The sequence below is a fragment of the Canis lupus genome, chromosome 12, assembly GCF_003254725.2.
Source record: "Canis lupus dingo isolate Sandy chromosome 12, ASM325472v2, whole genome shotgun sequence".
In the NCBI taxonomy this organism is placed as follows: domain Eukaryota; kingdom Metazoa; phylum Chordata; class Mammalia; order Carnivora; family Canidae; genus Canis; species Canis lupus.
Genome location: NC_064254.1, coordinates 51,739,053 through 51,766,017, shown reverse-complemented (window position 1 = coordinate 51,766,017; position 26,965 = coordinate 51,739,053). Strand labels below are relative to the sequence as shown.

Genomic DNA, 26,965 nt, shown 5'->3' with positions numbered 1-26,965 from the left:
CACATGAAACTAATAGGTCAGGTATACTTCAATTTAAAAAAATGTAAGGGCAGCCTGGGTGGCTCAGTGGTTTAGCACTGTCTTTGGCCCAGGGCGTGATCTTGGAGTCCCGGGTTAGAGTCCCATGTCAGGCTCCCTGCATGAAGTCTGCTTCTGCCTCTGCTTCTGCCTCTGCCTCTGCCTCTGCCTGTGTCTCTGCCTCTCTGTCTCTCTCTGTCATAAATAAATAAATAAATAAATAAATAAATAAATAAATAAATAAAATATTAAAAATATATATATAAAGCAAAACAAATATTATTTTCCTCTATTTTTAAAATATTTTAACACCAACAAACCTCTTTACCAAGGTAGATTAATGTGTTTGCTTTCTTTCCATTCACTTGCATAGGCCATGTCCTCTGCTCTTTCCCTGCCAAAACATAGCTCAAAACCTTCATCATAAATCATTGGTGATTGACCCAAATGTGAGCAATATCTGACACAAATCAATGGGCACATGAGTTTATGTTGGAGAATATGAAGAGAGGTGAGAAAATAGAGGAATTAGTTATGTTATGTCCTACTTCTTTAGTCTTTATTTCATCTAAGTTTATAATCTTTGTGATGTGCATTTAAGTGAAAAATTACACAGATTTTAAATTAAGGAACTAGCACTAGGAAATAAATTTTAATAAAAATAATTTTAAAAATATGCAGAGATGAAAATCATAGAAAATGTGTACTAAAGAAGTAATTTCTTGGGAAAATATTAATGTTCAGATGTACATTTATTTTTTTCTGTATAACTCCCTCTCCCAGGATGGATTGTGACAAAAGATATATGTTCAATAAACACAGGCCGACTGAATGACTGAATGGGTAAATCATGTAGAGCTAAGTATAAATTAATCTTGTAACTGAAATTAATGATATAACAATTACTTAAATTTGGGCTGCAAATAAAAACATCAAGAATTCCTTTGTATGATGACTTTTCCACTGCCTGTAAAATAAATCCAATGCCTTACCCTGGCATCCAAAGCCTCTCATACCATGGATCTAATTTTATGCAAAGCTTGCATTACTATCGTGGCTAGTATTATGGGCAATTTCCTTGCACTTGGTCATGTCTTGTGTTATTCAGCCTTCAAGCATGCACTGCTTTACTTTCATCCTCCTACGACTCCTACTCATTAAATTATATATGTGTGTATGTGCATGTGTGTACACACACAAATGTGTAGTTATATGTTGATGTATATATAGGCTTGATTGTATTTACATGGTATATTTAAGGAAATCAATAGTCAGAAGACAATTGAGTACATATGGGAGAAAGAGAAGGAAACAACTAGTGAATAGTTTTTGAGGATTTAGGAGAAAATGAGCTCAAAAGTATAAGAGGGATAATTAGCTTTGAAGGGTGGAAGTATTCCATTCAACTGAGACTAATAGGCAATGATGGGGATTGGGGAAGATATGAAGATCATTAGCTTGAGAATAGGACTTTCACTATATTAACTCTGAGAAAATGAGTTTGTGTTTTCTCTATGAGTTATGGGGAATGTCCTCTTTAGAGTGAGGGAAGCATAGATGGGCTTAGATATTATGTTGTCATTGAGAAATATCTGGAAAATATTAATGTCCTAAAGGCACTAGGAACTACATATATTAGAAATGAATTAGAAATTTCCCCTAAAATTTTTATATTCTGATTAATAACCCCAGTTTCCATTCAATCAAGTGAGAAAATTATCACAGCCCATTTCTTTTTTCTTATCTCCATATTGAAAAAAAAATAGCATCTATTTTCATGGATTTGTAGATTGGCTTAAGGGGGCTGAACTAGGCAGGACATGCATGGGTAGTTTTGCTGATCTTAGCTATGATCACTCATGTGTTTGCAACATGATAGCCCTGGCTGGTGGATTTGTTTCATGTATTTTTCATCCTCCACTAAACCAGCAAGTCATTCTCATGGTGCTGACAGAGGTGCGTGAGGATAAGCATAGCCATGCGAGTGTTTTCAAGTTCATGCCTATTAATATTGCATTTGCCAATGCAAGTTCTATGGCTAAGACCAGAGTTGAGATAGGGAGCCCTAAAAAGTTACATGGCAAAAGGCATACATGCAAGAAACAGTAAAGAATTGGGAGCTGCATGACAAAGGACAAAGACTTTGTCAAAAACAAGGCAAAGACAAGAAGCAATAAAGAATTGGGAGTATTAATACAATTTATCACTAAGAAATAGATCATACTTTCATTCAACATGTGTACCACGGTACATAAAGCTGAAAAGATCAATGCTTTTGGAATTTAAACAAACCTGGTTTCATATCTTGGCTCTTCTCTTTATCTGCTCACTTTTGATAACTATAAAATGAGGATAAGTAATAATACCTACCCTGTTATTCTCCTACAACTTTATTGAGATATAATTGACATGTACAATTGTATAAGTTTAAGGTGTACTACTTGTTCATTTAATACACTTATATGTTGGAAAATCATTGACATCATAGCTCTAGCTAACACTTCCATCATGTCACAGAATTATCATATTTTTAAAAAAAATATTTATTTATTAGAGAGAGAGAGAGAAAGCATGAGCAGGAGTGGGGGCACAGACAGAGGAAGAGGGAGAAGCAGACTTCCTGCTGAACAGGGAGGCCAACACGGGGCTCAATTCCAGGACCCCGAGATCATGACTTAAGCTGAAGGCAGATGCTTATCTGACTAAGCCACTCAGGCACCCTTTTTTATGAGAACATTTATCTACTTTCAAGACTATAATACAATATTATTAGCTAAAATTACCATACTAAAGCTTCAATCCCCAGGACTGGAAGTTTGTACTCTTTGACCAGTAGTATCTCCCCATCTTCCCCACCCCTTAACCCCTGATAACTACCACTCTTCTTCCTGTTGCTATGAGATCAGCTTTACAGATTTCACATATAAGTATCATACAGTATTTTTCACTCTCTGTCTCATTTATTTCACTTAGCATATTGTCCTCGAGATTCATTCAAGTTGTCACAAATGATAGGATTCCCTCCTTTCTTATGACTAAATGAAACCCTTTGCCTCATACCATAAAGCTCAATACATACATCTCAACCTCTTTATTTATTCATTTATTGATAGACTTGAATGTTGTTTCCATATCTTGGGTATTCTGAATAAAGCTGCAATAAATATGGGAATGTAGATTAAAACTGTAATAAATGTGGGAATATCTCTTTGAGATACTATTTTCATTTCCTTTGAATAAATACCCAGAAGTAGAATTGCCAGATCATATAGTAGCTCTATTTTTAATTTTTGGAGGAACCTCTATACTATTTTCTATGGTGGCAATACCAATTTATATTCCCACCAATAATGCACAAGTGCTCCCTTTCTCCACATTCTCTCCATCACTTGTTTATCTCTTGACTTTTTGATGATATCTATTTATCAAGTGTGAGATTATCTTTCTTTGTGGATTTTATTTGTGCTTCTCTGATGATTAGTGACATTGAGAATCTTTTCATGTACCTGTTGGCCATTTATATGTCTTCTCTAAAAAAAAAATCAGTTCTTCTGCCCACTTTTAACTATTTGTTTGTGTGGTTTTTGCTACTGAGTTGTGTGAGGTATTTATATATTCTGAATTAACTCCTTATCAGATATATGGTTTGCAAATACTTTTCTTTTTGTTGATCATTTCTTTTGCTATGTAGAAGCATTTGGTTTGATGTAGCTCCACTTATTTATTTTTTTCTTTTATTGCTTGTGCTTTTCATGTAATATCCAAAATAATCATTGACAATGCCAATGTCAAGGAGATTTTTGTCTATGTTTTCTTCTAGGAATTATATAGATTCAGATCTTAGGTTTAAATCTTTAAACCATTTTGAGTTATCTTTTGTAAATGGTGTAAAAAAAGTGTTGAATTTCATCTTTCTACATCTGGTTATTCAGTTTTCCTACTTATTGAAGAGACTATCCTTTCACACTGTATATTCTTGGTTTCTTTGTTATAAATTAATTGAGTATATATGCATGGGTTGATTTTTCTTTCTCTATTCTGTTCTCTTGGCCTATATGTCTATTTTTAAACCAGTAGCAGGCAATTTTGATTACAATAGCTTGTAATATAGTTCAAAATCAAGAAGTATGATGCTTTCAGCTTTGTTCTTTCTCAGAGTTTCTTTGGCCGTTAAGGGTCTTTTGTGGCTCCATATAAATGTTAGAATTGTTTTTCTATTTCTGTGAAAAATGACAACTGAATTGTATTGAATCTATAGATGGCTTTGGGTAGTGTGGACGTTTTAACAATATTCCTTCCTCCAATTCCTGAACATATCTTTCTATTTGTGTTTTCTTCAATTTCTCTCATCAAAGTCTTGGTCTTAAAGTTTTCATTGTGCAGATCTTTCACCTCTTGGTTAGATTTATTCCTCAGTATTTTACTGTTCTTGATGCTATTGTGAATGAGATTGTTTCCTTTGTTTTTCTATTATTTTGCTGTTAGTGTATAGAAATGCAAATGACTTATGCTTGCTGATTTTGTATTCTGCAGCTTCACTGAATTTGGCAATTAGCACTAATAATTTTTTAGTGGAGTCTTTAGGATTTCCTATATATAAGATCATGTCATCTAAAGGGCACAAGAGTGGCTTAGTCAGTTAAGTGTCTGCCTTTGGCTCATGTCATGATCTTGGGCTCCTGAGATGGAGCCCCGAATTGGACTTCCTGCTTAGTGGGGAGTCTGCTTCTTCCTCTCCCTCTGCCCTCCCCCTGCTATCTATCTATCTATCTATCTATCTATCTATCTATCTATCTATCTATCATCTCTCTCAAATAAAAAATAAAATCTTAAAAAAAGATTGTGTCATTTACAAATAAAAAGTTTTCCTTCTTCCTTTTCAATTTTGGTGTCTTCTATTTCTTTGTCTTCCTGATTGCTCTAACTAAGACTTCCAGTGCTGCGTTGAATAGGACTGGTGGAGTGGTCACCCTTATCTTGTTCCTGATCCTAGAGGAAAACTTCCAACCTTTCAGTATTGAGCATAAGATTGTCTGTGGCCTTGTCATATAAGACTTTTATCATATAGTCTAACTCAATTTGTTGAGCATTTTTTATCATTAAAGGATGCTATATTGTGTCGGATTTTTGTGCATCTATTGAGATAATTGTATGTTTTTTAAAAGTTTTATTTTATGAATATGGCATATCATACATATTGATTGTCATATGTTGAACCATTCTTGCATTCTGGGGGTAAGTTACACTGAATCGTGGTGTATAACTTTTTTAATACACTGTTGAATTTGGTTTGCTAACACGTTGTTGGGAATTTTTGCATCTATATTCACTTAAGATATTCATCTGTGATTTTGTTTTCTTGTAGTATCCTTATCTGGCTTTGGTATCAGGATAATGCTGGCCTCAGGAAATTTTATCTCCACGACTAGACTAATTCATATTTGGATATTCTTAAGTCTTTGCTAACTTGGCCTATTCCTACTATCTATCTGCTCACTGCTTTCTGTGCTCTCAAACAGGCTTGCATGGATACATAATTCCTGCCTAGAGTATTGCTGCTAGTCCCTATTTCATCATTGTCTCATTTTCTATCCCAGACTCCTTATCTGGGGTAGAACTGAATATTCTTTCCAAGAGGAATTCTGCTAACAATGGTTGAGATAAGACATTTTTGACCTTCGATACATTTGTCTATGTGCCTATCACCTCCATTTGAGCTTGTCTTCCTTAAGAGGTGTTTTTCATGTCATATATTTAGCATCAAGTACATGGTAGATAGTAAAAAAAAAATGTTAAATAAACAAAAATATGCATTTTTCAGGTCTCGTATTTCAGGTCTAATTATGTTGCAGAAATATATTACAAGACTACAGCTAAAGTAAAAAAAAAAAAAACTGACCTCATGCTGGTGAAGTATAAGCAAGAAGCTACTTTCTTTTAATATCTTTTCTGGATTGAAATACCTTATCTTGCTGAATAGTGGACTCTATTAATGATCGAGTCCCATAATTTTTAAGTCTTATCAAGTCTATTTTAAAACTTTAATTTCTACCTCCAGGATAGGCTAGACCTTTAAAAGAGAAGTGGAGAGACGGCTTTTATTGTTCTCCAAACACTGTCTTCTTCTTTTTGCCTATGCCTCTCCAAAGATGTTTCCTTTTGTTATTGCCCTTGGCAAGTAAGCTGTTCATTTCTTTTTAATTATTCCTCACTTTAACTCACTTATTTTAAAAATCCCAAATGAGCAACTGTGAAGCTGCTGGGCCCTTTTTGTGTGTTATCACTGTCTATTTAGATGAGTAAGCATCAGACATAAGAGAGTCAATTCTGAACAGCTTCTTTGGGCATCTGTAGTCTCCACAAAGATTCGTTGGGACTTAGCTACCTTCTAGCTGACAGCATCAATCCTCCTTTTCCTAATATCCAAATAGATTCCCTCCATTCTTCAGTGATGTCCACTAATCCTGTATCCTTATTTTCATTGACTTTTTGGGAACTAAAAATCCAAGACAGTGATCCTTACTCTCTTTCCCTGGACTCACCACTATTTCCTCAGAAATCTTAAAACATAAGAAAGCCCAAAATTAAATTGTCTAACAAAATGAAGAGAGAAATTATAGCTACTTTGAGATATTTTCCAAATGAAATTCTCTTATGGTCAATATAATGAACAATAATATATCAGTTATGTATTAAATAAGACAGCATGTCACATATTTAATATTGCTAAGATTTATTCTTTTAGGGTTTAAGGCTATGCAGACAGATGTCAAAGGAAAAAAGCTTGACTTTGTGAACCTCTCCTTTTTAATGTTTAATTCCATCCCTATTTTAAAGGAAATTTAATTTAAGAGAATTATATCCATATGATTCAAGTTCATTTGTATTTAACTGATCAATGTGTTGTTTTACAAGGCCTGTTTGATGTCAAGAAAGCAAAGTGAGTCCCTCTTCCCCCTAGGCTTTGAAATGCATTTTTTCCCCTTAGAAGTATTTGGCAGTTTATAAATCCCAACTACCAAAGACTGAACTTGGGTTTAAAATTCAGAGCATTAAAACATGGAACAACATCCAAAAGGGCAGTAAATTTCAATTGAGAAAATAGTCTTTAACTTAATGATTTTTCATGTCTTTCTGCTTATTTTAATTTTTAATTACAAAACTAATTTCTTAAGCAAAAAAAATTCTTAGTGAAAGCATTAGAGAAAAGAGAGCTCTATCATATTAGAAAAAGAAGAGTAATAAATAATTCATTAGATAAGAGAACTTTGAAAAGTTGGTGTCTTTCCCTGTTTTAATTATCTCCTTCTATGAAGAGGAAACATGTTATATTGAGAAAAACATGGACTTTGAAGTGGGACAGTTTATGTTCCTCTGACTTAAAAGACACAGGACTTCAGAAGAGTTTCAACCTTAGTTTCATCATTTAAAAAATGTGATAATATCACTAATATCTGAATATATTCAATATGAATTCATGACTTTCCTTATTCCTAAATTTTCCTTTACTTACGTGTTTTTGTTATGTACTATAAAGACTATCAGTCTTAAAGCTGATTGTGTGTTCTTCATTGATTTTAGTGCAGGGATGTTCAAAAGTATACTTCAAAACAATTTTTAACAACTCTAAAGGAACACATCATTTTATTTTTATGTACTGATTTTAACTTTTTCTAGTCTTGATTTTCTTTGATTCCTGTAACAATTTATCATTGTTTTGAATCAGAAATATTTTTTAAGGTTTTTTGATTAGTCAGGTTGAAAACATATGGACAGATGCACACATACATACATAAACAGTTCTGAAGCTATACCTATACTGTGCAGAGGAGCTACAACTTACCTTGAGAATTCAGACTATATAATGGAGCAAGGACAGAATATCTGAACAAAAGTGATCGAGGCCATGTTCATATTTAAAGATAATATTAATCTCTCCCATCCATGATTTACCAAAACATTTTTAAACTTACCTTAAAAATTCTTTTTCTTTCTAATATATATCCATGTTGCCACAGTTTTACATGGTAACTGACTAACCCCCAAATTCACATAGTTCAAGTTATATAAGCAATCAGTGAGTACTATATAAGACGTTTTTGCAGGCTTATAGGGAAACAAATATCTCAGATACCATGTTTGTAACAATTCTACTTGGGTTGGGACAAGAAGAGAGAAGCAGCTGTCTCTCTTCAAGATTTCTTTTTTCTTATATTTTTCTCCTTGGCCTCAATTTATTATGGTTATCATATTGCCAAGTCAGCAAGAGGAAGAGAATCAACATTGATCAAATAAAAAGAAATGGTTACCAATGAGAGTATTCCTACTGTCAATATGGCTAGAGTTTCAAGAATCTAGGCCCCAGGAAAATAAAAACATTTGACTCATTGGTCAATATTCTAGTCCAGAAAACCATGAAGTTTAATGTAGGAGGAGATACAGGTTAAAATTAGATCAAATTTAGGAATTCTGGAAGCAGAAGATCCATTTCCTAAACCACTTTTTATGTTCTAGCAGATTTTTCTTCTCTTCAATTACCTTTCTTTGTCTTATTCCCTCATGGAATAAGCCCTTCTGACCTTTCAGTGACTATATTGCTAGTGCTGATGTGTTTGAAGTAAGGAAATAGGATATTTAGGAGCTGTAATTATGTTATTTACAGCTGTCACTGTATACTACGACATATCCTAGAATGTGTAAATACAGTAGGATCTCTTATCCCAATTCCGTTTAAACAACCTGCCAGATTAATCAGTGCTCTCATTTCCTAACTTAAAACATAGTAACCAAGACCAATAATCCAGTTAGCAGGCAACTTGTTAGTATAGCTACACATTTCTCTTAGCCATTAAGTTGTACTTAAAAAAAGACAGTGCCGATACCAGATATAGTTAGTATTATAATTAGCTAAATAGTTAATGAATGAATGAATGAATGAATAAATAAACAAACAATGTAAATAAACCAATGGGATATAAGTATGACAAGAAAGGCTATTTCAATTAATTGGAATGATTTGGAAATATCTCAAAGGTGAGTCACTAAAACAAAACAAAATAAAACAAATAGCATTGAATTAGATGTGGGTGAGAGAACTAGAAAAATACATTAAGATTGCATCATCTTTCTTTGTAAAAATCCCCTGTGTTAACTAACTTGTTTGCTTAACTGACCAACCAGTGGTCCCAACTGTGCTGTTTAAGATACGTACTCTAAGTATTTGGTGATGGAATGAAAATAATTGATTCAATTCATTCATCCAAACCAATGGAACAGACGCTCAGTAAGCAGTTGATTGTATCAGGGCACATTTGCTCTCTTTCCAGTCTTAGACAGTGTCTGATTAGGCACAGCTCAACTGTACCCAGCCATGCATTTCTGAAGCCATAAAAATGAGCATTATGCATAAATATTACTCTTTTCAAGAGATATTTTTAAATAGAAGATTTTTGAAATTTAGCTCAGATTTTGGAGTGTTTTCTTTTTAGTCTCAAAGCAAGTAACGGTTTTATATTCCTTCACTCTCATATAGTGACCCCTTTTGATTTCCTTCTTGCTGTCAAAGGCATCCCAGTAATACACACTGGATATCTAGAGATCCTTGGAACCCTCCTTCCATTGCACACATAACACTTGTGCATAGTTGGATTCTCTGGGTTTAGACTCCTTATCTGATACCACTCACATCTTTCTGTTTCTTTCTATTCTTAAATCTTGTTAGGCTCTTGATTTTCTATGGAAGACACAAAAATATCAATTGGTTTATATGTGTAAATAGGCATAGAGATGGTAGAAATATGTCCAGAAATAATCCAACAAGGAAAACATGTATGAGAAAACACTATCTAATTTCAGCCCTGTTATATTTGAGCATGTTCTTTTTTTTCTGTTCGCCTAACCAAGTCAATCCTCCCAATAGCATGTTTCCTACCCAAGGCCTTGCACATGGCTCCTTGTGATGGGGCCAAGGGAAGCTTTATTCCAACGTCTCATAACATCTTTTCAGCTCTAGCTCACCACTGAATCACTTAAGTTCCCATTCTGCTTAAAGCTCCATAGCCATAAGCTAGCTTGCCCAATTTCCCTTCCCTAAGTTTATCTTCTAAAATCCTGATGAGTATGGTTCTCTTCATCCAGCTTTCCTAAGGTAAGTAATAAGAACAAGCTTTCTGAAGGAAATGGTATCCAAAGTAAATTTAACAAGTAAAAGTCAAACACGATCTTTAAGGAAAAAGGAAAGATAGATATCTCTGTCAACTCAGTCGTATTGACAGACTTTCATGTGAACACGGTGCTTCTGTTAACATTAAAATTCTCTTCTTTCTCTCCAGTTTGGCTCTGTGAGATCACATTTATTTCATAGCATTAAATACCATCTATAGGATGAACACTCTCCTTTGAGTATATAACTTTATTCTAAATTCCTCTTTAAGATTTTCATTTGGATGTCTCACGGATCTCACACTTAATACATCCCATACTGAACCCTTAATTTCCCTGAAAGTTTATGTTTCACTGATAACTTTCCTTTCTCAGTAAATGACATGACCATCCACACTATAGGCACGATCCGATCCCAAATCTAGGAGTCATCTTTGATTATTATCATCCAAACCAATATGCCAACAAATACCAAAATTAGGTCTCCAGGGTAGATCTCAAATCTATCCACTTCCTTCTATTTTTTTAAAAGATTTTATTTATTTATTCATGACAAACACAGAGAGAGAGAGAGAGAGAGAGAGAGGCAGAGACACAGGCAGAGGGAGAAGGAGGCCACACAGAGAGCCTGACGTGGGACTCGATCCCGGGTCTCCAGGATCACACCTTGGGCCTATGGTGGCGCTAAACTGCTGAGCCACCGGGGCCGCCCTATCCACTTCTTTCTAATCCACTGTCACATTTTATATTCTTCATAGGAATTATTCTTATGAGAATTATTATCATCATCATTATTATTATTTTGCTTTATTGTCCATTTGCCCCAACTAGAATGCAAACTCCTAGAGAGCAAGGCTTCAATCTGTACTGTCCATTTGCAAATTGTAAGGGCTTTAAAAAAATGGCATACAATAGATGTTCATTAATAACTATCGACTGATTGGGTATTGCTATCCAAGGCAAAGTTGCCATCATCCTCCCCTGGATTTCTGCATTGGCCATTCCATATTCTTACTCTTATACTTTCAAAGCCATTCTCCACACAGCGAACAAAATGAACTTTCTATGGTAACAGAATGTTTAACAGGAACATTTACTGTTACCTTAGAAAAAGCATAATGGCCTTGGGCCAGAGGCCACAAACTAAATAATAAACAAAAAGCAGGCACCAAAATCCAAAAAGAGTACCCCTAAACCGAGTCTGACTAATTAGGTGCTTATGGTGAACTACCAGGACCGTCCTGACCAACATTAGTTCCTTCATCAGCCTCCTGCTACCAGATATTTCGAGCCAAGAGTTGTTGGCCTAATAGGAATTACAGTGACTTTGGTGTGGAAAGAGAAAAAGTATGTTCCCAGCATCATAGAGCCAAGTTGGTCTGTATCCTACCCAAAGATGCTTGTTCAGCTTAAGGGAATACAACTGTAAGTGGGAGTTTAGGAGTCTGAGGGGCAGGATGAAAGTGGATTCCTCATGTGTCTGGACATAGCCATGGACAAACTCCTCTAGAGCCCTTTGAAGGGTTCACAATACCTCTGAAAATGCCAGCACTGGAAGTTCTGCCCTGAAGAGGGCATCGAGGCCCAGTTCCTGGTGACCAGTGAAGCAGCAAAAACTACTGATAGGCGAAGCAAAATAGACCGTGGAAAGAAAGGTCTGGAGTTTGTCCCACAACCACTGAACCACTCCCCTCGCCCCCAACTGACTCTGTGCCTTCAGGGAGCTGGTTCCAGCCCACTCTCAAATCAAGGGAGAAGATGCAGGCTACAAATCTGAGAACAAAGATTTAAACTGGCCTAGACTTTAGAATCTGAAAGTGAGGGGTTTGATCAGGGTTTTTGTTTGTTTTCAAAGGAACACAAAAGAAGGAGGTACCAGACTATGATCAAAGAATAGACCAAACTCAAGGTAAAGTTATATGATCAATCAATAAATTAGAAAATAAAATCAGGTTATTCCATGCTTTTGCTCAAAACTCTAAGGCTTTCTATTACTTTTAGAAAAAGTCAATTTCCTGGTCTGGCAGTGCTGGGTCATCTGGACCCTGGCAATTTGTACATTTAGCCTAAACTCTGTTTTCTAGCCAGACTGGCATTCTGGCTTCCAGTTCCTACCACCTTCTTTTTCATCTCAGTGGGCTTTTGTCATACTTTTCCACTAACTGCATTGTCCTCCTCTGAAGCTTTTTAAGACCTACTCCACTAGGATTTAAAAGGATCTTTTCAACTGCTTTATGTGACATCTTTCACCCCTGCTTGCACCACCACCGATCTTCCCATTCCCCAAATACATCCTCATTTCCTAACATAGTACCCAACACGAAGTACACAGTGCAATGAATAGGCAATAAATAAAAGACTTCTATACTTACCACCGTGAACAAAAAATGACCAGAAACTTCATGTCTCCTATAACTTTTTAATAGAATCTACTTTTCAAACCTCTTTCTTGGAAGAGATTGGCATTTCTGATAAAATATTTTATTTTCTGATGGAGCTAAATGACATTATGACCAAATAAGAAGTTAACAACTCACCCATCCAGCTGACTCTCAGCTGACCATGACCTTTTACCTTATTTGTTTTTCCTTATCTTTCACCTAACTATTATTATCTAACTATTCCCTTGTCCCCAAAAGAACATCTTTTTGGAGAAGAAATTTTGAAACAGACCTGCATGATGCTCTCATTTTGCAGCAGGCTGGAAATAAACATTGAAATGTACAAATAATAATTTGTCAAAAAATATTTTTGAATTATTGGAAGTATTTCACAAATGTTTGCTTGCCTCATGGGGACCCATTCAAGTAAAGCTAGTGCCATGACTGAATTGAAGTTTTAAAAAGACCCAACAAATTTGATGTTACGATGATTTGTGTCTCTCCAATTTTCTTTTTTTTTTTTTTTTTTTTTTTTTGATGCTGTGATCAATTAGTGAAGTTTTGCTGCTACTCAGCAAACGGAGCTCATTTTCAGAGTCCTTGTTTATTAAAGTTTTGTAGCTTTCTTAAGGATGTTTGTTCTGTTGAATTTGGGATCAGTCCAAACTCAGGATTTGAATTATGGTTTTGGTCAGGAGGTAAACAAACTTCAGAGTGAGAGTCTACAGAAGTGGTTTGATATTGGGGGGGGGGGGGTCTCCATGGGGAGCCAGGGCTTTACAAACGGTTTCTTGTCAGTGCTTTATGTCTGAAGAATTCCTGGATCTTTGAAGAATCACATGACTAATTATAGTTGACCACTGTTTTATATTTGAGAAATCTCATGATTGTTTTTGAAGAATCCCATGGCGGGGATTATATTGTGAGTGAAAAATGACCAACTCTTTAGAAAGGCTGGGATGGTTGTGTAATTAATTCAGAAATGTTTTAGCTGTGGGAAGTTATTTTGTGTTTTGCCTGCAGGGCTTTTGTTTGTGTATGTGTTTATGTCTGTTTTTGCAATTATCTTTAGCTAATTGTATAATTGCTTCAGCAGTTTTTTGTATATTTGCCTGTCTCTGAAAGTAGTTATTTAGAGCCCTTTATTTTGATGGTCAATGAGATTCTTTGGGCAGTCTTATACTTAGAAGTTAGATCCTCACCTAACAAATTGCATAGAGAACTAGAATAAGGAATTCTAAGGGTTTTTAGACTTTCCTTTTTTTCATATACACTTTAACAATGATTAGCTAACCATTCTCTTCTATGGAAAAATGTCCCTACTAAAGAACATTTTGATTTGGCCTCTTTAGCCTTTTCTTCTTGTCGCATTCTTGAAATGAAGCATTTATATATCCACTGGTTTCTCTATGTAGCTAAAATGTATTGTTGTTTGACATTTATTTTGTTCTGTTTCATTCTCATTTGTATGTCCACTTACTGAAATGAGTTTTGCAACTCTATTTTCTCAATAGAGTATAAACTCCTTAATGTCAGAGACTTTATTCATCATTTACCTCTGACACATAGTAGATACTCAGTAAATATTTATCATATAATTTAGGTCTACCTTTTTCACATTGTATCCAATGTTCAGCGCAAAGCTTACAATACGGAGAATAACTCGTTTTTGAATGAAAGATCTAAAATGAATTCTTGTAATCTACATAAATCTCATCTAGTGCCTACATAAATTTGTCTACCTACATAAATGTCTTTGCTGATACATTAACATGAACTGGAAACAATTTTCTACATCACCTTTCTTCACTTTCTTTTCTGACTACAGTCAACCACTCATCAACAAACTATCTGGAGTCCTAATGTTTACTCTAGTTTTAATATCAGCTTCTGGTCCCTTTAGTTTGCAGAATTCTTGAATTATCCTCTTTCCTTTTTGGACTTGGCTCTAGCTCAGCTCTTGGTTCTGTTTACCTGTCTGGCTTTGCTGCCTTAGGTGTTTTCTCCTCCAAACCATAATCTAAGCCTTGAATCTGTGGGAATCCACAGCCTAACATACTGATACTATTTCCAGAAATTAGGTACTAGGGAATAAAAAAAGTAGACTTGGTTGTCAACTGATGACACAAAATCCCAAAAAATTTTCCATGTAATGACAGGACATAAATCCTACACTTTTTAATGAAAATGACCTTCTATAAAAATTCATAGCTTTAAAATTTCAAAAAGTTTTAGTACCTTACAAAAAATAAGTCTTAATTTACCTTCAAGATAAACTAATTTTCTTACTCCACAATTACCCAGAAACAAAATAAATAAGTCTTTATTTATAAAAATATGATGCAAATATTTTTTAGAATAAGGACAAAAACAACTTTTATTTTAAAGTATGATATTCAAAATAACTAAAATGTGTGTTTATCAATTGATAAGCCTTAGAACGTGCATTGTCCTATGTATCATTGTCCTATTTGTTACTTTATTGAAAATCCAGGAATTTTTCTTAATGTTTCAAGTCTTTATTTAAATCCTAGTTGGTTAACGTCCAGTATAAGATAGATGAAGGTAAGGGACTTTGGGCCTATGATTTCAAGGACAAATTGTACTATATAGTAATATAAAAAAAGTTTTTTCATTAAGGACAGACTTGCAACCCTGAAAAACAAATTGTCCTTAGTAAAACATTTATTTTATAAATTTGTCTATGGAGTTGACAGTCTTTAAAATTATTTTGTTTATAAGAAAAAATATAAATATATATTTGCGATTATTTCTTTGCCTCACATTGTAGCCACAGTACTTGTTGCATCTCTCATCCTCTCATTTTTTCTTAGAATATTTCTGCTACTCCATCAAAACTGCTCTTGTCAAAGTCAACAGTGACCTCTGTGCCTCTAAACCTGATACTAATTTGTCATTACACAAATTATTTGACTTCTCAACAGCATTGGCACAGTTTATCATTCCCTAGTCCCTGATAAACTTTCTTCTCTTAACTTGAGGATATCATTCTCTTTTCTGATTTTATTCCTATATCCCTTGTCTCTCCTCAGTCACCTATTTCTTTCAAATCTCTTTTTCATCTACTTTCTTGTCCCTCTTATCCCTTGATGGTCTTGTCCAGCATTATGAAATTTAGTGTCCAGATATGTCTCTCCAGACCTCTTTTCCAAGCTTCAACTTCATTTCTCCATCCAACTTTCTGGGCTCTTACCCTATTGTAAAATAGATATTTCACATTTTTCATGTCCCAAACTAAACTCCATTCAACTTCACTGTCTCCAGCTTTTCCCACCTCTATTGATGATAATCATGCTTCCTGGTTGCTCTTTCTCACTCTCACTCTGGCTCACCATGGATTCTTTCTCTCATAACTCACATGTAATTTGTCCTAGCCTTGGAAATAGTCATTCACTGCTGCTATTCTGGCCCCGGGTTTTGTAATTTCTGGCTCAGATTACTGCAATGTCTTCCTAGCTCCTCCGGATGCCTCTACCCTTCTTCTGCTAGAGTGTAATCTCAAAAACAATCAGAGTTATTCATGAAAAATGTATGCCAGGTTATGCCAACCCTCTTCACAAAATTCAACTATTTCACTCAGAATAGAAATCTAAGTTCTTAAAATAGCTTATGAACCCCATATAGGTGTTTTCCATTACATCATTGAATTTATTTCCTTGTGCACTCCCTCTTGTTTGTCGTTAGAGTTAATTTCAACTCCTTTTTATTTTCCAGACACATCAGGCATGCTCTCACTTTAGGGTGTTTGCATTGCCTGAACAGTAGTTTTCCTTTATCTGAGGTTTCAGTTACCTGGGGTCAACTGCGGTTCAGGCAGATGGTCCTCCTCTGACTTATTGTCAGAAGATCAATAGTAGCCTAACGCTATGAAACAATGCCTATGTCATTCACCTCATTTCATCTCATTACAAGGCATTTTATCACCTTACAGCATCACAAGAAGAAGGATGAGTAGAATATAGTAAGATATTTTGAGAAAGATATAACTTTTATTACAGAATATTGTTATAACTTCTATTTTATTAGTAGTTATTGTTGTTAATCTCTTACTGTGACTAGTTTATAAGTTAAACTTTATCATAGCATGTATAGGAAAAAACAGTATACATGAGGCTCAGTACTATCGTGGCTTCAGTCATTCACTGAGTTCTTGGAACATGTCCTTTATGGATAAGGGGGACTGCTGTATCTATGTTTTACAGTGCTCTGTCTCCAAGTATTCACTATGTTAACTCCCTCAGCTCTTTCAAATCCTCTTCAAAAACTACTTTCTCAAATAGAGCCTGACGATCTTCTTTAACATGTATCTTTTTCAAATGCTCCTTAGTGCCTTACTTGGCTCCATTCCCTCCACCTTCTTCCCCATATCACTTAATACCTTCTGAAAAGCTAAAAAATTATGTATGTTTATTGTCTGCCTCCTAGCATCAGAATATGAACTCCACAGGAAGTTGTTATCTTCATTGATTGTGTTGCTGTTACATTTCAAGAGCTAGCAAACGTTCTCACAACAAGTAAGTACTTCATAAATATTTTTTACATGACTGCATGAATGATGTATTCAAACACTTTTTCACAAGAGCCATATCCCCAGCAGGCAGCCAAAACTTTATCTTTGAGTGGGAGGAGAAACTGTTAAAAAAATGGAAACATACTGATCTTTGATGTCCTATGTGTAGTGGTATTTGAGACTGAATCCCTTAGATCTTTGTGGAGGACAGTGATATATTGGCTTTCTCTTATTTATTGTATTGACTGATTGAAGCAAAGTAACACCTCAGGGTAATGGCTGGAGTTTCCTCAGGAAAAAGCAGATACTTGTATGAAGAGGTATATCTTGAGAGACATAAGTAATAAGGCTCTGGCCCTACTTACTGGTTCTGACAGAGATAAGAACTTAGATGGTAACTAGATTCTGAGTAGAAGCATGCTGAAAATTGCTTCCATTTTCAGGTAAACAAGTCACTTCCAAGAGCAGGTTCATGAGCTTAAAGTATAGTCATAAAATGAGAGCAGGTAGAGAACTGATCTGATCAGAGGTAGGCACGCTAGGAGCTGGACATAGAAGCACCTATTAGTGGAGCCCTATAAAGGGCTTGCACTTTCAGAATAGAAAAGTAGCACTTTTAGTGCTTAATTATAAATGTATTTATAGTGTCATTAAATTTTTAAAATCTTTCAGCTTTCAGGTAGGTTTTGTTAACTCTTGTGTAGCCTAGATTTTGTTTTCACTATGTAAATTGGAGAAAATAATTTTTTGCCTACATATAAGCCAAAGAAATATAGGGGAGGCAACTACAGCCTGAGTAAATCCAAATTAAGATGGTGGAGATATCACACTGTAAAAAAGGATAAGCAGAACGTAAGTCTACAACCAGATAGGAGGCTGTGAATGCAAATATGAGCCAGGACAGGTTAGTGGAACATGTTAACACTACCTTGGGATTTCCAGGAAGATTTTTGGAGAAGACTGATGATCCATTAAGCTTTTTATAGAACAATGATAAGGAAGTTCAGGTTTTTATGCTTAGGCAATGAAAAGAAATATGGATGACGAGCTGATTTTTTGAGAAATTAGTATTATATTTAGAATGAAAAACCTTAAATATATGTGTAGGCAGAGTATAAGCATCAAGTTAGAAGTGACAAAATTGATGACCTGAGAGAAAATGTCATTGTACGATGGGTAAAAAATAAACAAACAAACGAAACTTAATCAAAGAAAATAATAGAAACAAAGCAAATCTACTTTTGAAACTGTTCAAAGAAAAACAAAAGCTACTATAAGTATGAATGTTAGAATGTAGAGAGATGAGATTTAAGGTAAATCCGAGCCTGGTAACCTCCATTCTCTCAAAAAAGGAGGTAACATTAGCAGAATAAAGAAAGGGAGACAAGATAATTCGTGGAAAATTAGATGAGCTGCTAAAATAAAAAAAATAAAAAGAAAAAATATAATCGGATTGAGGAAGAAAAAAATATAATCAGATTGAGGATTTAAACTTGAAAAAAAAAAAAACTTCTCAAGATACTGTAGTGAGGAATAACTTCCTTATCTAATATCCCCAAATGCTTTGCCATCTATCTATGTATAAAGATATATGTAAAACCACAGGTAATAACAATAGTGTATATAAGCAGTTACGGAGACTAATATTCTATTATACCAACAATTTTATAATGTGGCAAATGCTTACAAATATTTTTACACAAAAATATATAAAATTTGGCAAGATATAACTACTCTCCCAGTTTTTTATAACTTGTTCCCTTTATTATAAAACTGTATAAATGAGTCAGAGGCACCTTAATGTTGATACCAATACCTTTGTAAAGACAATGGAAGAAATCAAAGTAAATATGCTACAAGCACTCCTTACTTAGGGTTCTGCATAATCCCTGGGTGAGGGGAGGTAAGAATGATTCACAGTTTACTGGTGGTGGATGTTGAAGTGAATATTTCTGGATCCCTGTGAGCCATTCTGTCTTTTTTATTGGACTTGCTTACATAAGATATTGTTTCAAAGGCTGTCTTAAGGAAGGATGATAACCATGCTATAAAAATAGAGCAATACAAATTCATAGAAAGTCTGAATATATTTGGCATCTATTAAGACATTAATGATGCATTAATGCAACTTTTTAATTTAAAAATATACATGTTGGGCAGCCCAGGTGGCTTAGCGGTTTAGTGCCACCTTCATCCCAGGGAGTGATCCTGGAGACCCAGGATCGAGTCCCACATTGGGTTCCCTGTATGGAGGCTGCTTCTCCTTCTGCCTGTGTCTCTGCCTCTCTCTCTGTGTGTCTCTAATAAATAAATTTAAAAAAATATTTTAAATAAATAAATAATATACATGTTAATTTTACATTAAATTTTTTATCAGGGATCCCTGGGTGGCGCAGCGGTTTGGCGCCTGCCTTTGGCCCAGGGCGCGATCCTGGAGACCCGGGATCGAATCCCATATCAGGCTCCCGATGCATGGAGCCTGCTTCTCCCTCTGCCTGTGTCTCTGTGCCTCTCTCTCTCTCTCTCTGTGACTATCATAAGTAAATAAATAAAAGTTAAAAAAAAAAAAAAAAGAAAAAAAAAATAAATTTTTTATCAGCCATTTCTATATGGATTTAAGTCACTTCTAAACTTCCTTCTTTTTCTTCCAAAATTAGTGATTAAGCTCATATGTTTGGACTGGCAACTAACTTAATTATCCCTCAAATGACTTCAGGTAGATTTAGCTGAGTAGACTCAGGAACAGAACTTAAACAATTATTTTGAACTCTAGGTAGTCATATCCATACAAAGTACTTGCTTTTCCCATTTAATGGTAAATAATTTCTTGCTGGGATCCCTGGGTGGCGCAGCGGTTTGGCGCCTGCCTTTGGCCCAGGGCGCGATCCTGGAGACCCGGGATCGAATCCCACATCGGGCTCCCGGTGCATGGAGCCTGCTTCTCCCTCTGCCTATGTCTCTGCCTCTCTCTCTCTCTCTGTGACTATCATAAATTAAAAAAAAAAAAAAAAAAAAAAAAAAAAAAAATTTCTTGCTAAAATTTTATAATTGAATTTAACATGTAAACATATAAATTATTTGGATATGACATTTGTAAAATGATTTTAAAAGTCAACAAGCATCAAGTGAGTAGTCCACAAATGTTAGCTCATTATTTTTAATTCATTATTAGGATTTTTGAAATTCAGACTTGGTACAATTCATTTATTATTTTCAAATTCACATGAATTTCTTCTCTCATTGAGTTTATCATTTTTATGAAGGACTACTTCTAATTTTCACTTTCACTGAATCAATTTCATTTAAATATCAATAAAGATTGCATTGTAATATTTTAACATTTATATGAATAAATACATTTTATAATCATATGCACTCATTTAAAGGACCACAGGAAATGTTTTTCCATCGTGCCTTCTGCATTATGCTTAATGTAATGTGTGCCCTGCAGAAAGACTTCTTGGGAGCCTGTAGGTCACTGATCTGAGAAACAAATGAGACAGAGGTTGAAAGCAATAAAAATGATGTGCATTATTTATTATTTATTTTATATTTATTTTTAATATTTGCAAATATGCACTGATGGGAGAATCTCTGAGTTTATTTGCAAAAATTAAATGAGAATAATATCAAACACAGATGCTATATAGCTACGATAAATAGAATAATAGTTTTTTATAATTCCCTCAAATGGAAAGAGATCAACAGATACTAAGAAGCAATTAGAAATACTCTCAAATTCTTAGAAGTCAAAAAAACAATTCATAATAAGTTCTTCTACATTTTCTTCCTTCAAAGTAAGAGGATACTTTATATGTACTTTATGTAAGGTAGAACACATTTGCATATATGTTGTCTATTTTATTTTTGTTTTTCTCAATGCTCTATGTGAGAGCTTGCTCTTTGTTGTAATCATGTTATTTTTATGGAGCTCAGGTTGTGTTAAGGAGTTTACCAGACTTTAATGCATATCAGAAATGGTATGAGAACTAAGAATTAGGATCTTGAAACTGCATTTAAAAGATGTTCCACGTTAGGCATAATTTTTTATATATTCTGGTTTTGGGAGAGATCAAGACTACTGTTAAACTGGGAATACAATTAATTAGAAGGCATCAGTGAGTGACTTCTAACAGTTGAGCTGTTTTGATATGATCCACCTCCTGTGATCAGCCTTCCCATAGTCCTCATGCTCTTTTTTTTTTTTTTAAGGATTTTATTTATTTATGCATGAGAGATACAGAGAGAGGCAGAGACATAGGCAGAGGGAGAAGCAGGTTCCTCACATGGAGCCCGATATGGGACTTGATCCTGGGCCCTGCGATCACGACCTGAGCCAAAGGCAGATGCTCAACTGCTGAGCCACCCAGGCGTCCCCCTCACGCTCCTTTTTGCTTCTCCTAAGCCTGTTTTCCAACACTATAATTCTGATCAACGTGTGTCCAGGTCTCTCCCTGTTAGCATCTTTTTTTTTTTTTTTTTTATGATAGTCACACAGAGAGAGAGAGAGAGAGAGGCAGAGACATAGACGGAGGGAGAAGCAGGGTCCATGCACCGGGAGCCTGACGTAGGATTCAATCCCGGGTCTCCAGGATCCGCCCTGGGCCAAAGGCAGGCACTAAACCGCTGTGCCACCCAGGGATCCCTCCCTGTTACCATCTTTGAGGAATCAAAAACCCTTGTTCAGTTAGAATGGTTTTGGCTATAAGAAATAGAATGCCCAGCTAAAAGTGGCCTAAACAATGAGAATGTTTCATTAAACTCATACTGCAATAAGCTAGAAGGTAGACAGTTCCAGAGGTGGGCAGTGGCTCTCAGCCTTATGGTGTGTCCTGACCTTTCCTTCAATGGCTGCTGTCTGAGAGTGCCCACCTAGTAGGGGACAACCCGTCATGAGGAGCTACCTCGATGGCTCCAGCTACCAACATGCTGTTACCCATGGTGGAGAGGATTCGAGTGGATATAGCTAGACCACTGGCATTTCACAAACTACCCATTTAGTCCTTTAGTTAATTTGAATAAAACTTTTTCACTTTAACCCTAGATTTATTTTTTTTAATTTGTATTTATTTAAATAATCTCTAGACCTCATGTGGGGCTCAAACTCATTACCTTGCGATCAAGAGCTGCCCACTCCCCTGATTGAGACAGCCTGGCACCCCCTTACCCTTAACTTCTTAAGAGCAAAGGAGAATAGGATTGTCAAACCCTGGTGACCATATTTCTTGAGCAAAAGTTCCCCTTAATACCTAAGTATATATAGAACAGAAAGATAGCTATCACGTTAACTAAAACTGGATGGCATAGATCAAAGGGCTGCCAATGGTGGACAATACTAAATGTCAGTGGTATTTACTCCTAAATTTGCATTGGCTAATGAAAAGCCACATGCATGGTGAATTGAAATACTGCCCCATATGATAAGATTGTCACAGAAATTTCAACATTATGCAAAGCTAAGTTTTCTCAGGGTCATCATGCCAGGTTATCATTTCTCTACCTGTGCTTGAGGGATTATTTTAATAAGTAAAGTCTCCCTAGCCTATCGACACAGTAATTCAAGACCATATCCATTCTCTGGATGTTTCTGAGAGGCCAGATAATCATGGGAGTTTGTTTGTTTATTTTTACAAAGTTTTCATTAGTTGTAAGCCATCATTCAGTGAAACAATTCTGCATTATTAGTGATTGCTCTAAACATTTCTCTCCAAGGCAATTTGACAAAAAATTGGGAAAGCTTCTTTAGAGTAGATTTCTTGGCTGTAGACCAGACTTCAAACATCCTTTTGGCTGTAAGAGCTCCTCAGCACTTACTGTGGATAACTCATTCTAATAATGACTGTACCTGATGTAATCAGGTCAATTGGAAAATTGGAAATAACTCACGGAGTTTAGAACTGTGGAAAAATATGATTTTGAGTGCCCTAATTAATGAGGAGTACAAATTAGGTTGGATCCTGTAAAGGGAGGAGTGCTGATTGGTTTTATTTATGTATTTGTTTATCTATGTATGTATTCATGTGTTTACTTTTATGTGCTTTGAGCAGAAAAACCTTCACTGTGTTCATCGGGGAGTAAAGATGCTGCATATCTCAAAACTGCAACTGAACTGGCTTTTAATATTGAAATGGATTTATTGGCTCAAGTGACTGAAGAACCCAAGGTTATTTGACTTCAGCTGACTTGATCCAGGGCTTAACTGATGTCACAAGGAACTCGTTTCTCTCTCTCCCTCTCTTCCACTTACTCCATTTGAGTATTCTTTTTAGGTCTTAAGCAGTCGCAAAATGAGCTGTGTAGCTCTTGTTGCTATTGTTCTTTTAGGTTGAAATTTAATGAACAGAGAGTGAAGTTCTCCTTTCTAGAACCTCCAGAAAAAGTCTCATTTAATTTCATTGGTTAAAGAAGCACATGAGTAATCTGCCTACCCCTATCAAATCAGTATATGAAATGCTTTGATCGTTTATGCCCGAGTAACCAAGGATAAGGTCAACTCCCTTGGGAACACATGAGATAAGAATGGGGATAGACTTGACCCTAGAAGAGAAACCTACTAAAGAACAAAAAAGAGAAGACTGAATGGTATTTGACACAAACAGAAGTTATTTGTAGCTTCCATATTTTTATTGTTTCTCTCATACATACAAATGTACATGCACACACATTCTTATGTACGTATCTGTAGAAACACACACACACACACACGTCCCATAAATATGCCAAAACTGTTCACATCTCTAAAAAGCATTTGCTGACTCCTTAACCAAGACAAAAGTCTTACTCCATTCCTGTGTACAACTCCAAATGCCAGAGATTTCAACATCATGCCACATAGTGTCTGCAGGCATCCCATCCCATCCAACATACATGGTAGAAAGATAATAATTAAATATGATAAAATCAACTCCATATGAAATAGGGGAGCATAGGAAATGACACAGTAGTCATCAGGGCACAGCACATATTTTGTCATGCTGGACAGATAGTAAATGATTTAGGCTTTTCTGGCCACATAAAGTCTCTATTGCTTATTCTCCTTAGTTTTACTTTACATTTGAAAAATATAAATGCCACCATAAGCTGTGGGCAGTACACCGACAGACTTATGTGGATACAATTATTAGGCTCATCTCTTTATCCCAAGGTTGCAAAAGTTTCATTGTATTTAAGTACCTCTGATTGGGTCCTCTTTCTATCCCTATTCAAATCACTTTGGCCATAGGAATGGGATGTTCTTCCTTATTAGGTCTAAGTAACTTTCCTGGAAAAAGGGAAAGAACATCGTCCTTACCACATATGGACTGAAGGTGGAAAGGGAAAGTTATGCCTAAATGGAAAAATGGAGTATTGTTATCAGAATAACAATAAGAATAATAACAAACATTTATATATTGCTTGTTATGGGTCAGGCACTTGTAAAAGCTCTTCATAAGCTTTGACATATTTAATTCTCACACTAAATTTAAGAAATATTACTATTACTTTAATCATTTTACAGCTGAGAAAACTGAAGGTAAAGAGGTTAAGTAAATGGCCTAAGGCCTCACAGCTGGATAATGCCAGAGTTATAATGAACCCAGGGTGGCTGGTCGTAAAGTCTATCCTTTTATCTAGGGTACTTGCCCATCCAGAAATCCAGAAATCACAATATACCTAAAAGGACTTTAAAACACAAGACTTGATGAAATTACAAAATGATATATTGAGGATGATTAACCCTATATTTTATTTTAAAAGGGATACAATCCACATTAATATCAAATTTAATAAGAATAGGCCCAGTTCCAATATAAGTCTGTAGTTACCACATTAACACAATATAACAAAAGGAATATTTCTATATGATCGCAATTTGTTTATTCATTATTAAGTTGTTGACAGAATTTGGATTGTTTCCAAACACCATCTGTGTTTCTGATCTCTTGGATAAACACCTAAGAGTAGAAAGGCTGGATCATATAGTAGATGGATATTTAACTTTTTAAGGAAACTGCCAAACTGTTTTTCAAGGTGGTTGTACCACTTTTACATTCTTACTAGTATTGAATGAGAGTTCCAGTTCTTTCACATCCTCATCCAAAGTTAGTATGGTCAGTCTTTCTTATTTTATTCCTAATGGTATATCATTATGGTTTTAATTTAATTTACTTAATGAAATGATTAATTATATCGAGTATCTTTTTATGTTTATTGATCATTCATGTATCTTCTTGATAAACTTTCTGTTCCAATATTTGTATGTTTATTGTTGTTTCCTTAAAAATTATTTTGAGTCAGTTATATATTCTAGATACAAGACTTTTTATTACATCCATACTTTGCAAATATTTTCCCCAATTCTATAGCATATCTTTTCATTCTATTTGTGTTTTAAAGAGAAGTATTTAATTTTGATGAAGTCGACTTAATTATTTTATTTTATGGATTGTTATTTTGGTGCTATATCAAAAAAACTTAGCCTGACTCAGGATCAAAAAATGTTTCTTCTATATTCCACTAGTTTTATGTTTTATATTAAGGTAAGTTATCCCATTTTGGTGTTGTGCATGGCATGAGATTGTATATTTAAGTTCATACTTTTGCACTGGACATCTAAATATTTCAGCAGCATTTGTTGAAAAGACATGTATGCAGCTCTGTTTCTGGATTCTTTATTCTTTTTCATTTATCTATTTCTCTACCCTCAAATTAATACAACACTCTCTTGACTCCTGCAGTTTTATAATAAGCCTTGAAGTTAGGCGATGTTAATCTACTAGCTTTGTTCTCTTTCAAAATTAGTTTGCTTATTCTAGGACTTTTATTTATCCATATGAATTTTAGAATCAGATAGTCAATTTTCATAAAAAATATGTGTTGGAATTTTGATTGAAATTATCTTAAGTCTATAGATCATTTGGAAACAATTTACAACTTAATAATCCTGAGGTTTCTGACTAAGAAAAAACTTTTTTCAGTATTTCATACTCTTTGAAGCTACTGAAAATTTCAGTTCTTTAACCTTGTTTAATTCATATATTTATCTTCATTTTTTGCTGATTTCTTTCCTTATTTTTGTTTGCAGATTTCTTTAGATTTATAATTAGACTTTGTGTCATCTGCAAATTAAGACAGATTTAATTCTTCCTTTCCACTATTGATGTCCTTTATTTTATTTTATTTTTTGCCAAATTATGTCAATTAAAGCCGCCAGTATAATGTTGAATAGAAGTGGTAAAAGGAGACACCCTTAGTTTTTTCCTGATTTTAGAAGGAAATCATTCAGTGATTTACCAGTAAGTATAATGTAAGTAAGTTTTTTGTAGATGGCTTACATCAGGTCAAGACACTCTCTTTGATTCCTAGTTTATTGAGACTTTTTGAACAGTAATACATATTGGAATTGGAAATGGAGATTTTTTTACAGTAAAATTTATAGAACATAAACTATGTATTTTTCTATAATGCCAGTGGGATCAACTTGGTTGAGAGTCTTGCTAAATCTTCTATATTAGATACTCTAATTCTACCAATAATTAAAAGTTATTTTCAATTATTAAGAGATGGAAGTATGAAATCTCTAACAACAATGTGGATTTATTAGTTTCTCCTTGCAGTTTGGCCTGTCTTTGCTTTATGTATTCTAGAGCTCTGATACAAGGAATGAAATGCTTCCAATTGTTATATTTTCTTGCGGAATTGTTGCCTTTATCATTATGAAAAGAGCATCTTTATTCCTAGTAACTTTCTCTGCCCTAAAAGTAACATATTTCCTGACTAACATTAACATAGCCATTCTAGGGCAGCCCAGGTGGCTCACCGGTTTACTGCCACCTTCAGCCCAGGGCCTGATCCTGGAGACCAGGGATCAAGTCCCATGTCTGGCTCCCTGCAT

General features: G+C 34.9%; 1 long non-coding RNA gene across 1 annotated transcript; it reads left to right on the top strand.

The window, feature by feature from the left end:
* Window positions 1-11,887: 11,887 nt before the first annotated feature.
* LOC112658633 (uncharacterized) lies at window positions 11,888-25,260 on the top strand. Its single transcript, XR_003135838.2, has 3 exons — window positions 11,888-12,088; window positions 17,007-17,095; window positions 23,139-25,260. It is a non-coding gene; the product is annotated as an uncharacterized LOC112658633 (long non-coding RNA).
* The last annotated feature ends 1,705 nt before the right edge of the window (window positions 25,261-26,965 follow it).